Below are 11,793 nucleotides of genomic sequence, written 5' to 3'. Positions count from 1 at the left end.
CACATTGATAACAGGCAGGAGCCTCCACCCTCTCTCCAGCTACTGCTTTTCTGTGCTAAACACACCTGCTGCCCTCCTTCTAGGGGGAGAGGGGGAGGCAGACAAAACCTGGGAACATTTGGAAGTACCTGGAGTTGGAGTTTAGGGGTGTGGCCCGTCCAGCTTGACTGGATGACCCCTCCTAGGCCCGGGGTCACCGAAGGTCAAAGTTAGAGGGACTTTGGCCCCCACTTTGTCCACTCAACCTTAGGGACACGAGCCACAGCTTTGGGAGCTCCCTCAGTCTGCCCAGATCGCCCGGATGGTTATGGAGGAGAGTGGGTCCAGAAATCAAGCTCTAGCCCGGAGCTCAGTCCTCCCGAGAAAGGAGAACATGCCCTGGCGGGACACAGCCCAGCGCTGGGCAGGAGGCGGCCAGGCTCCATTCCTGGGGCCTGTCCAGGGAAGTGACGGCCAGACTGCTCTTCGGAAGGGGAAGTCAGTGACTGTCTTTCGGTGTGATGTAGGATATTAAGGTGAAAGGCTTTGATTGGGTCCCCAGGGCTGAATAGTAGGACAGCTTGTTGAGCACCTACTGGGTACCGAGCACTGAGCTAGGTGACTCATTTCCTTCACACTCTACACAAGAGGGATCATAGCGCATGTCACCCCGTTCTGCCCCCTGTTCGGGCACTGATTCTGTCGTAGAGAAAATGTGTACGGAGAGATTCGCGTGCTGCCCCTTTCAACCCAATCTTCAATGCTGGCAGCCTTATAACGTGGCTGGAGTTGCCATCCGTTGCAAAAAGGAGAAAAACCTCATCTCTTTAGAGGTTGAGAACTTGTCTGTCCTGTGCTGTACAGGATTGCCGGAAGGATCGAAGACCACAGTAAAAGGGAAGTACCTTTTCTTAAACTGTGAAACATGAAATGTATTTTTAGTGTGACCAACTGTCTCATCTTAGAGTCTGGTTATGTGTTCTCTATTCTAGGGTGTTGGTTCCCTAAGGAATGAGGAGAACATTAAATTTTCCTGCAGAATAATCTCAGCTTTTTTTTTTTTTTTTTTTTAAGGAAATTCCCTATCTTTGCCCTTAGTTAGGGGACCTTCCTAAGTCACACCTGCCTGCAAAGTCATCAGCAGTGAGGTGTGCAGGAAGGGGCTGCAGGAAATCCTGTCTGCATCTGGCCGGGACACATCCTGTTTGCTCCTAGCATGGGGTCCTTCTGGAGCTGGCCCTTGGCCCTGTCCCAGCTCTGACCTGAGGCCCCAGGCCTGGGGGCTCCCATGGGGCCTGGAGGAAGGCTTCACCTGCTCACCATTTCCACCATCACTATCATCTTCATCACCGCCATCCTCTGCTTCCTGCAACCCGAAGGGGCTGTTCCAGGTTCCCAAACCAGTCCTGGGCCAGCCGCAACAATTGTCAAACCAGATGAGGTCTCCCCATCGGGCCTCATGGCTCTGCTGCTTTCTTTTGCTTTTTCAGTTCTGTGTGTGACCATGTCATCACTTTTTATTTTTAAGATTTTATTTATTTATCTGACAGAGACACAGCGAGAGGAAACACAAGCAGGGGGAGTGGGAGAGGGAGAAGCAGGCCTCCCGCTGAGCAGGGAGTCTGATGCGGAACTCGATCCCAGGACCCTGGGATCATGACCTGAGCCGAAGGCAGATGCCCAACGACTGAGCCACCCAGGCGCCCAAGGGTCTTTTCTTTTTAAAAAGTACTCTGTTTTTGAGTTCAGCCTGCTCTTGGAAATTTTTACTTGGCTTAAAAATAACATGAGAGGGGCACCTGGCTGGCTCAGTCAGTGGAGCATGCGACTTTTTTTTTTTAAAGATTTTATTTATTTATTTGACAGAGAGAGACACAGCGAGAGAGGGAACACAAGCAGGGGGAGTGGGAGAGGGAAAAGCAGGCCTCCCGCCGAGCAGGGAGCCTGATGTGGGGCTCGATCCCAGGACTCTGGGATCATGACCTGAGCCGAAGGCAGACGCTTAACGACTGAGCCACCCAGGGGCCCCGAGCATGCGACTTTTGATCTTGAGGTCGTGCGTTTGAGCCCTATGTTGGGGGTAGAGATTACTTTAAAAAAAAAAAAAACCACAGGGGTGCCTGGGTGGCTCAGTCGTTAAGCGTCTGCCTTTGGCTCAGGTCATGATCCCAGGGTCCTGGGATCAAGCCCCGCATCAGGCTCCCCGCCCGGCAGGAAGCCTGCTTTTCTCTCTCCCTCTCCCCCTGCTTGTGTTCCCTCTCTCGCTGTCTCTCTGTCTCTCTGTCAAAATAAATAAATAAAATCTTTAAAAAATAATAATAAAAAGACAAAAGTCTTTAAAAAAGAAACATTCGAATGATAAGTTCGTTGTCTTAAAAAACAAAGACAAGAACAAAACTAGGTAATGCAGTAGCCATCTACAGATGCAACCCTTGGGTTGGGGACAATAGAATCTGGGGAGCTACCTTACAAGAGAGCAACCAGGATCAGGGCGCTGGGCCTCGATGGATCCACATCTCTGTTTCAGTATTAAAAAAAAAAAAAAAAAGCCATAAAAAGTATGCTTGGCTGAGGTTTCTTCTTTCAAAGGGAGAATAATTTCACCAAGTTTACTGAAGAGAAAGTGGTGCTTTGTTTTTACAACCAGATGGAATGTAGCCAGTGTCAGTCCTGAATTCCTGTGTTCCGAGGATCTGTCCTTCCAGCCCGGCCATTGGGTGGAGGCCTTGGGCCCTGCCTGCCCCGAGCCTCGGGGCCCCAACATGGTGCGGTGTGTGGTCAGTTTCACAAAAAGCCCAATTCTCTCCATTCCCGTTGCTGAATGACTGGCCCTGGGGATGGGGGGTTGTAAGGTGCCAGCCCTGTGAAGATGACTTAACCAGGTGAGAGGCAGGTAGAAGGTACATAAGCTGATAGCCGCACCCTAGAGCCTGAGACCGTCCCTTCGCATTCGTTTTACATGGTGAATCAATGCAGGAATAAAACGTGCACGTTCACGAGCAAGAATGAGATCACCTTCTTTTCTAATACTTGGTTATGCATCTCCGTCCCTTATCCGAGAATGACAGCCACTCAGTGTACTTAGGGCAGAGCAAATTATCTCTGGATTGTGGATAATACTATGTCATTATTCCATGAGGCATCTAGCTCAGTGCCACCTGAGTCTTAAAACACTTTTTAAAAATTTTAATTATGCAATGGATACGTCAATACCTGCTCATTGGAAAAGACTCAGATGATACATGAATACACAATGCAGGACTCAGAAGTGTACCTTCCTGCCCTCGCTCGCCCCAGTCTTGCCCCAAAGTCCCACTTTGGGGTCTCTCTTCCAGTCTAGTTTCTGTGAACTTCCCAATGTCTAATAATACACATCCACACCCACACACATTCTAATAGGTTGCACATACACATAGATATGCACATTAGAGTTTTAAAAATTATTCTGGGATAAATAAAATAGGATCCTATTGTGTGCATTGTTTTGCAGATTCGATTTTTTTTTTTAAAGATTTTATTTATTTATTTGAGAGAGAGAGAATGAGAGACAGAGAGTCTGAGAGGAAAGAGGGCAGAGGGAGAAGCAGACCCCCCGCTGAGCAGGGAGCCCGATGTGGGACTCGATCCCGGGACTCCAGGATCATGACCTGAGCCGAAGGCAGTCGCTTAACCAACTGAGCCACCCAGGCACCCGCAGATTCGATTTAAAAAAAAAAAACTTAAAATGTCTTAGAGATCTGCCCATACCAGGTGGGTTGTCTATGTGACAGTTGAACAGCACAGATGTATTGTAACCAATCCTCTACTGATGGACTTTTTCCTCCAATTTTTAAAAATGTGGTAAAATACACATCGCATAAAATTTGTCATCTTAGCCATTTTTTAAATAATTTTTTAAACACCAAAGGAAGTTCTACACCTTGTTTTTCCTTTTCCCTTTCTATTTAAAAAGGGATTTTATTTTTTTAAGTAATCTCTACACCCAACATGGGGCTTAAACCTACAACCCCAAGATTAAGAGTTGCATGTTCTACTGACTGAGCCAGCCAGGCACCCCTCATCTTAGCCATTTAAAACTATACAGTTGAGTAGCATTAAGCACATTCATATTGTGCAAAACTCCATCTCCAGAACTTTTCTCATCTTGCCACACTGAAACTCTGTCCCCATTAAATATGAACTCCCCATTCCCTCCCTCTCCCAGCCCCTGGAAACCATCGTTCTATTTTCTGTTTCTATGAATTTGACTATATTCTGAATCTATGAATAAATCTATGAATTATGACTATAAATCATATAGTATTTGTCTTTTTGCGACTGCCTTATGTCATTTAGCTCAATGTCCTCAAGGTTCATCCATGTTGTAGCACGTGTCAGAATTTCCTTCTTTTTTAAGGTTGAGTAAGATTCCACTGTGTGGACGGACTGTGTTTTGTTCATCCATGCATCTATTGATGGACAGGCTGCTTCCACATTTTAGCTACTGTGAATAATGCTGCTGGGAACACGGGTGTACATATATCTCTTGGAGAGGTTGCTTTCAATTCTTTTGGGTACACACCCAGAAGTGGACTTCTGGATCTTCTAGAAATGGTAATTCCATTTCTAATTTTTTGAGAAGCCACTAAGTTGTTTTCCACAGCGGCTGCACCATTTTTACATTTCCACCAACAATGCACAAGGGTTCCAGTGTCTCTGCATCCTCCCCAACATGTATGCTTTTCTTCTTTTAGAAAAAATGATAGTAGCCATCCTAATGTGTGTGAGGTGATAGCTCGCTGTGGTTTTGATTTACACTTCCCTAATGATTAGTGATGCTGAGCGCCTTTTCATGTGCTTCTTAGACATCTGTATGTCTGCTTTGGAGAAATGTCTGTTTAGGCTCTTGCCCATTTTTGAATCAGGTTCTTTAGTTTTTTTGTTGGTGATATTAAAGGATTTTTAAGTTTTTTTTTTACAGTTATTCAATATTTAAGAAAACATTTTAGGGACAAATTTGTGTGTACATCTTTGTGCAAGTGTGAACTCTAAAAATTAGAGTTTTTAAGATCAAAAAGCAGGCACATTAATTTTGATAGATATGGCCAAGTTGTTCTCCAATTTGCCTGCTTCCCCCGTCCTCAACAATGCTTGTTATTATCCACCCTTTTTTTCTAAATTTTAATTCCAATATATTTACATACAGTGTTACATTACTTCCGGGTGCAAATAAAGTAAGTCAACAACTCTATACATTACTCAGTGCTCATCATGACAAGTGTAATCTTTAATCCCCTTTATGTATTTCCACCCTCCCCCCACCTACCTCCCCTCTGGTGACCATCAGTTTGTTCTCCATAGTTGAGTGTGTTTTTTGGTTTATCTCTTTTTTTCTTTGTTGGTTTGTTTTCTTTTTTCTTTTCTTTTTTTTTAATTAAGTAGGCTCCATGCCCAACACGGGGCTTGAACTCACAGCCCCAAGATCAAGAGTCACATGGTCTATTGACTAAGCCAGCCAGGTGCCTCTGTTTGTTTTGTTTCTTAAATTCTTCATATCAGTGAAACCATATGGTATTTGTCTTTCTCTGATTGACTTACTTCACTTAGCATCATACACTCTAGATCCATCCATGTTGTTGCAAATGGCAAGATTTCATTCTTTTTTAAGGCTGAGTAATATTCCATTGTGTATACATGCCACCTCTTCTTTATCCATTCATCTGTTGATGGGCATGTGGGTTGCTTCCATATCCATCTTTTTATTTAAAAATATTCTTTGTGAAATAGCTTACATACAAAGAGTGGATGAAAATGCAGATGTCATGGGACACCTGGGTGGCTCAGTCAGTTGGGCTTGATTTCGGCTCAGGTCATGATCTCAGGGTCTTGGGATCAAGCCCTGCATTGGGCTCTGCTTTGGGCATGGAGCCTGCTTGGGATTCTCTCTCTCTCTCTACCTCTCCCCCCACCAATCCCACCACCGCATGCACATGCTCTCTCTCTCTCTCAAAAAAATTAAAATTAAAATTAAAAATTAAAAATAATAAAAAAGGAAAATGCAGAGGTACAGTTTTAAATGAATGGTTGTTTACTCACCACCCAAATTAAGAAAAGGAACTTTACCAGTGTTTTACTGCATGATTCTTCCCAGTCATAACCCACAACCTAAGACCCAAAGGTAACCACTTTCATGAATTCACTGCATGAATATCCCACAATTTGTCCATTGTACACTGATGAACATTTGGGTCACTTCCAATGCTGTGCACATGTCTCCTGATACCCACGTGCAGGAGCTTTTCCAGGGCAACACTTTGCTGTGGACTGCTCATGCTTTATTGTAGGACTGACGGGTTCTTTTTTTTTTTTAAAGATTTTATTTATTTGACAGAGAGAGACACGGCGAGAGAGGGAACACAAGCAGGGGGAGTGGGAGAGGGAGAAGCAGGCTTCCCGCCGAGCAGGGAGCCCGATGCGGGGCTCGATCCCAGGACCCTGGGATCATGACCTGAGCCGAAGGCAGATGCTTAACGACTGAGCCACCCAGGTGCCCCCTGACAGGGGTTCTTAACTGCTTATGTTTCATGGACCCCTTTTGCACACTAGTGAAACCATTGGACACTTTCTTAGAATAACATTTAAAAATATGTAAAATAGAATACATAGGATTACAAAGAAAACCAATTATATTGGAATATAGTTTTCAAAATATTAAGAAAGCAAATTCATGATAAAATATATGTCCTCCTACCATTAAATGGTAATATTTAGTCATCAGTCTCATACCCACCCTAATTTTTTTTTTTCTAAGTAGGCTCCACACCCAGCAGGGAGTGCAGTGCAGGGCTTGAAGTCACAACTCTGAGATCCAGACCTGAGCTGAGACTGAGACACTTAACCGACTGAGCCACCCAGGTGCCCCATACATACCCTAATTTTGAAGTTGTGATGAACATAAATGATAGTTTGAGATATCAGCAACAAGTTTAATGTGGTAATGTGATAATCTATATTCTTTTGGTGGAAGTCATAGGCATGACTAATACTACTTTGGTTTGATTGCTAATAGAAGAAAATACCAAGTTTCAGTTAAAAGTTAGCAAAAATACATAGTTTTTCTTTTTTTTTCCTCATTGAAGTTTACAGAGCCCCAAGTTCCATTTGTCTACCCCAGGTTAAGAATCCCCACACTAAGAAATGCTAACCCATCTCCCACATGGTTATGGTGCTTTATACTTCGAGCACAGCGAATGATTCCTGTCTCACTTCCGGACAGCACTAGCTATAGTCAGGCTTTCAAATTAGTGCCAATATGGTGGGTGTGAAATAGTATCTACTTGAGACTTTAATTTGCATTTTCCTGATTATTCATGAAGCATCTTTCCATGTGTTTTTTTCCTTCTCTGTAATGACTGTCTTTTGCTTATTTTTCTGTTGGGTTTTTGGTTTTTTCTTTCTGATTTGTAGGAATTCTCCCTATGAGAAGAAATGGCGGAGAAATGGATGAAGTGTTTTTGCTTTTGTTTAAATAAATAATAAAGAAAAACAAAAAAACCTATTATTTATATATGTTTCAAGTATATTCTTCTGGATTGTGGCTTGCCCTTTTTATTCTTCATGGTATCCGTGATAAAACGGAAATTCTTAATTTTAATATAGTAGAATCTATCAATTTTTGTCTTTATAGTTTGTGCTAAATTCTTTTCTATTTCTAGATCATGAATGGGTGGGAGGGATGGGGTGGCTGGGTGATGGACATTGGGGAGGGTATGTGTTGGGGTAAGTGCTGTGTATTGTGTAAGGTGATGAATCACAGAGCTGTACCCCTGAAACAAATAATACATTACATTATATGTTAATAAAAAAAAGATCATGAAGACTTCCACTTTTATTGTTTTCTAAATTATTTACAGATTTGTATTTCACATGTAAGTCTTCAATCTACCTGGAATTAATTTTATGTATGTTGAGGTAGGGATCTGATTTCATTATTTTCCCACATGGTTAATTAGTTGTCCCAGCACCAATTGGTGAATCCATTTATTCCCCACTAATCTGCAGTTCCAGTTCTGTCTGAAAGCAAACTTCCATAAGTGCTTTGTTTCTGGGCTCTATCCAATTTCTTTACCTGGTGGAGGCAAGTCTCTCATTTTCTTCAGGCGTACCCTGGCTATTGGCAGCCTCAGCTCTTCCAGAGAAATGTTAGAATCGGCTTGCCAAATCTCACAAAAAATAACTCGTGGAATTCTTAATTGGGATTGCATTGAATTTGTAGAGCAACTTGTGGAAAGTTGACATCTTTCTGTTACTGAGTCTTATCCAAGAATATAATCTGCTTTCCATTCATTTAGGTGTCCTTTAACATCTAATGTCTTTTCAATAAAATCTTGTTAATTTCTCCAGCAAAGGCTTGTACATCTTTTGTTAGATTTATTATTAGCTCTTCCTTCCTTCCCACCTTTCAGTTCTTTTTTTATTTCTGATATTATAAAGACCTTTTAAAAATTGTTTTCTGATTGTTGCTGGTATATAGAAATGCAGATATGTACTTTTATATATTGATCGTGTATCCAACCTTTACAAATTCTCTTATTCTAATATAATGTAGCCATAAATTATTTTTAAAATTTTCATATATCTATTCATATCATCAGCAAAGAATGACAATTTATTTCTCTCTTTCCAATCCTTAAATGTTTTATTTATTTTTCTTGCCATTCTATCCTGGTTAGGATCTTCAGTGCAATGCTAAATTCAAGTGATCAAAATGGGCAACGTAGGTCGCATTGGATTTTAAAGGGAATTAAATATAACATTTGTTGTAGAGTTGTCATTTTTGGTATATACTCGTATTCCATCTTTATTGTTATTGTTACAAAATACTATGATTTTAGTGGTTTAACAACACAAATATATTATTTTACAGTTCTGGAGGGTAGACATCTGACAGGGTCTCACTGGGCAAAAATCAAGGTGTGGACAGGATTGTGCTTCCTTCTGGAGACACTAAAGAAGTATTCACTTCCTTGACTTCTCCAGCTTCTAGAGGCACCCACATTCCTTGGTTGTGACTCCGCCCTCCAACTTCAAAGTCAGTGATGTTGCATCAATGATCCTTCCATAGCCACATCTCCCTCTGACCTACTGCAGCCAGAAAAGGTGCTCCACATTAAAGGATTCATGTGATCAGACTGGACCACCTGGATAATCCAAGATAATCTCCCATTTCAAGGTCCTGAACCCTAATCATGTCTTCAGAGTCCTTTTTGCCATGAATGGTAATGTATAGGTTTTGGAGATAAGAATGGGCCATCTTTAGAGGGGGCGGGTTGCAGGGGGCATTATTCCAACCCATGTAGGCTGGCTGGGTCTGAGGACCCAGAGGGAGTCCCACAAAGACCAGCCAAGAGAGTCCCTGGCCTTGCACAGGATGGAAATCAAATGTGAGCCGAGACAAAGTGAGAGCAGAGTTTATTGAAGACAGAGTGTGCAGATAAGGACACAGCATCCGGGAGACTTGGGAAGGAAAGGAGAGTGAAACTTATCTTTGCTCGGGCTTTGGGGTTTTTATTGAGGATTGTAATCTGGTGATGTGTTTTCTCCACCACCCAGGAACTGGTTAAAACAAAGGTGAGTGTTTAGGTGTTCTCCATAATTCACTTATGCCCTGGAGCCAGGGGTCTTGGTGAGCCAGTGGTCTAGAAAACGCTCATGACAACCCCTCCCAGTCACTCCTTGGATATTATCTATTGTGCTGGAAGCCTGAAAAGAATTGTTAAGTCCTTGACCTCCAAAAAGAGGACATACATTAACTGTTCTATAAGACCTGTGTAAGGTGGGGGCAGATCCTAGCAAGAACAGAAGCAGGAAAAGGAGCAAAAAAAGCATTTTCATGGGGTCCCTTTAGTTTCCCCATCTCACGACTATCATAATATTATTTATTAGGTTAGGGAAATGCACTTCCATTCTTTGATTGCTAAGTTGTTGTCATAAGTAGATGTTGAAATTTATTAAATGACTGTCCTAAGTTTCTCAGTTAAGATCATACGGTTTTTCTTCTTTAATCCATTAATGTCATGAATTATGTTAGTACATTTTCTAGTGAACTACTCTTACATGCCTGAGATAAACCAACTTGGTTTATAATGTTTTATCTTTTTTATATGTTACTAAATTCTGTTAGGCAAGTATTTAATCTAGGATTTTTTGCATCTCATGTGGAGGTTGAACTGGTATTTTCCTTTCTTGTATGATTTTTCGTGTCAAGGTTATGCTAAAGTCATACCTTGAGTGGGAAGAGTCCTTCTTCTTTTCTACAGAAACATTTGTGAATGATTAAAATTATATATGTACATAATTTTAATCATTCATAAATATATGCATGTTTATTTATTTGAATATTTAATGCAATTTGCCTCTGAATCTATCTGGGTCTGGTGTTTTCTTTGTGGTGAGATTTTTGTTTTAATTGAGCTAAAATTCATAGAACATAAAATTATCCACTTTAAAGCATACAGTTCAGTGGCATTTAGAAATTCACAGTGTTGTGCAACCATCACCTCTATCCAATTCCAAAACATTTCAGCGTTCCCTAAGGAGACTGTCCCCATTAGCAGTCACTACTTCCCCTCCCCAAGGCCCTGGTAGTCTCTCCTCCACATTCTGTCTCTATGGATTTACCTATTCTGGATATTTGACATAAATGGGATTATGCTGTGTGTGACCTTTTGAGTCTGGCTTCTTTCACTTAGCAGAATGTTTCAAGGTTCATCAACATTGCAGCATGTGTCAGAATTTCATTTTTAAGCTTGAATGAGATCCTGTTGTATGGGTCTGCCATATTTCGTTCATCCATTCATCCATTGATAGTCATTTGGGTTGTTTCCACCTTCTGGCAGTTGTGAATAGTGCTGCTGTGAATATTCATGTACAACCATTTGTTTTGAGTACCTATTTTCACTTCTTTTGTATGCACACCTAAGAGGGGAATTGCTGGATCCTATGGTAATTCTCTGTTTAGCTTTTTGAGACACCACCATTCAAATTCTTTTCAAGTAGCTTTGGCAGAACATGTACTAAAATTGGAATGATACAGAGAAGATGAGCAGGGCCCCTGCACAAGGATGACACACAAATTCCTGAAGCATTCCATATTTAAAAAAAAAATTCTTTTCAGGTAACAGGATTATTCGAGTTCTTTATTTCTTCCTGAGATGGTTTCAGTAATTGTGTTTTTTCCAGGAAGGTATCTACTACTTTATCTAAGTTTTCAAATGTATTGGCATAAATGTTGATATTAGCTTTAATAATATATATATATATATATTTTTTAGGAGGGATAGAGGGGTGGGGAGGGGCAGAGGAAAAGGAGAGAGAGAGTCTTAAGCAGGCTCCTTGCCCAGCATGGATGGAGCCCAATGCGGGGCTTGATCTCAGGACCCTGAGATCATGACCTGAACCCAAGTCAAAAGCTTAACTGACTGAGCCACCCAAGCGCCCAGATAATACTTTCTATTTTATGTTTTCCTAGCTTTTCAGAAATTTCTACTCTTATTCTTTCCTTTCCAAACTTTTTAAATTCTGAAATTGAGTGCTTGGTTCATTTATTTTGAGATTTTCTTCTTTTCCAACATACATAGCAAAGATTAAACATTGTTTCTATATACTGATGTCAGTTTGTGTCAGCTTTCAGTTCTGATTACTTCCAAGTGTATGCATTTTTTCCAGTTTATCTTTCTATATTTTGTCACTGATTTCTAACTTAATTGTAGTGTGGTCAGAGAGACTGGTCTGTATGGTACCAATCCTGTGAAATATGTGAAACCTAACAGTTGG

At 41.3% G+C, this 11,793-nt stretch overlaps 1 non-coding gene across 1 annotated transcript; it reads left to right on the top strand.

Annotated features, from left to right (window-relative positions):
• The first annotated feature begins 11,012 nt into the window (after positions 1-11,012).
• On the top strand, positions 11,013-11,116 carry LOC123860617 (U6 spliceosomal RNA). The gene has a single exon (XR_006794745.1). It is a non-coding gene; the product is annotated as a U6 spliceosomal RNA (small nuclear RNA).
• The last annotated feature ends 677 nt before the right edge of the window (positions 11,117-11,793 follow it).

This window comes from Mirounga angustirostris, unplaced genomic scaffold (assembly GCF_029215605.1).
Source record: "Mirounga angustirostris isolate CCGP_5_RB_7025 unplaced genomic scaffold, mMirAng1.0.hap1 SCAF_4, whole genome shotgun sequence".
Classification (NCBI taxonomy): domain Eukaryota; kingdom Metazoa; phylum Chordata; class Mammalia; order Carnivora; family Phocidae; genus Mirounga; species Mirounga angustirostris.
The sequence above is the reverse complement of the archived record's forward strand: the minus strand, read 5'-3'. Positions and strand labels throughout refer to the sequence as shown.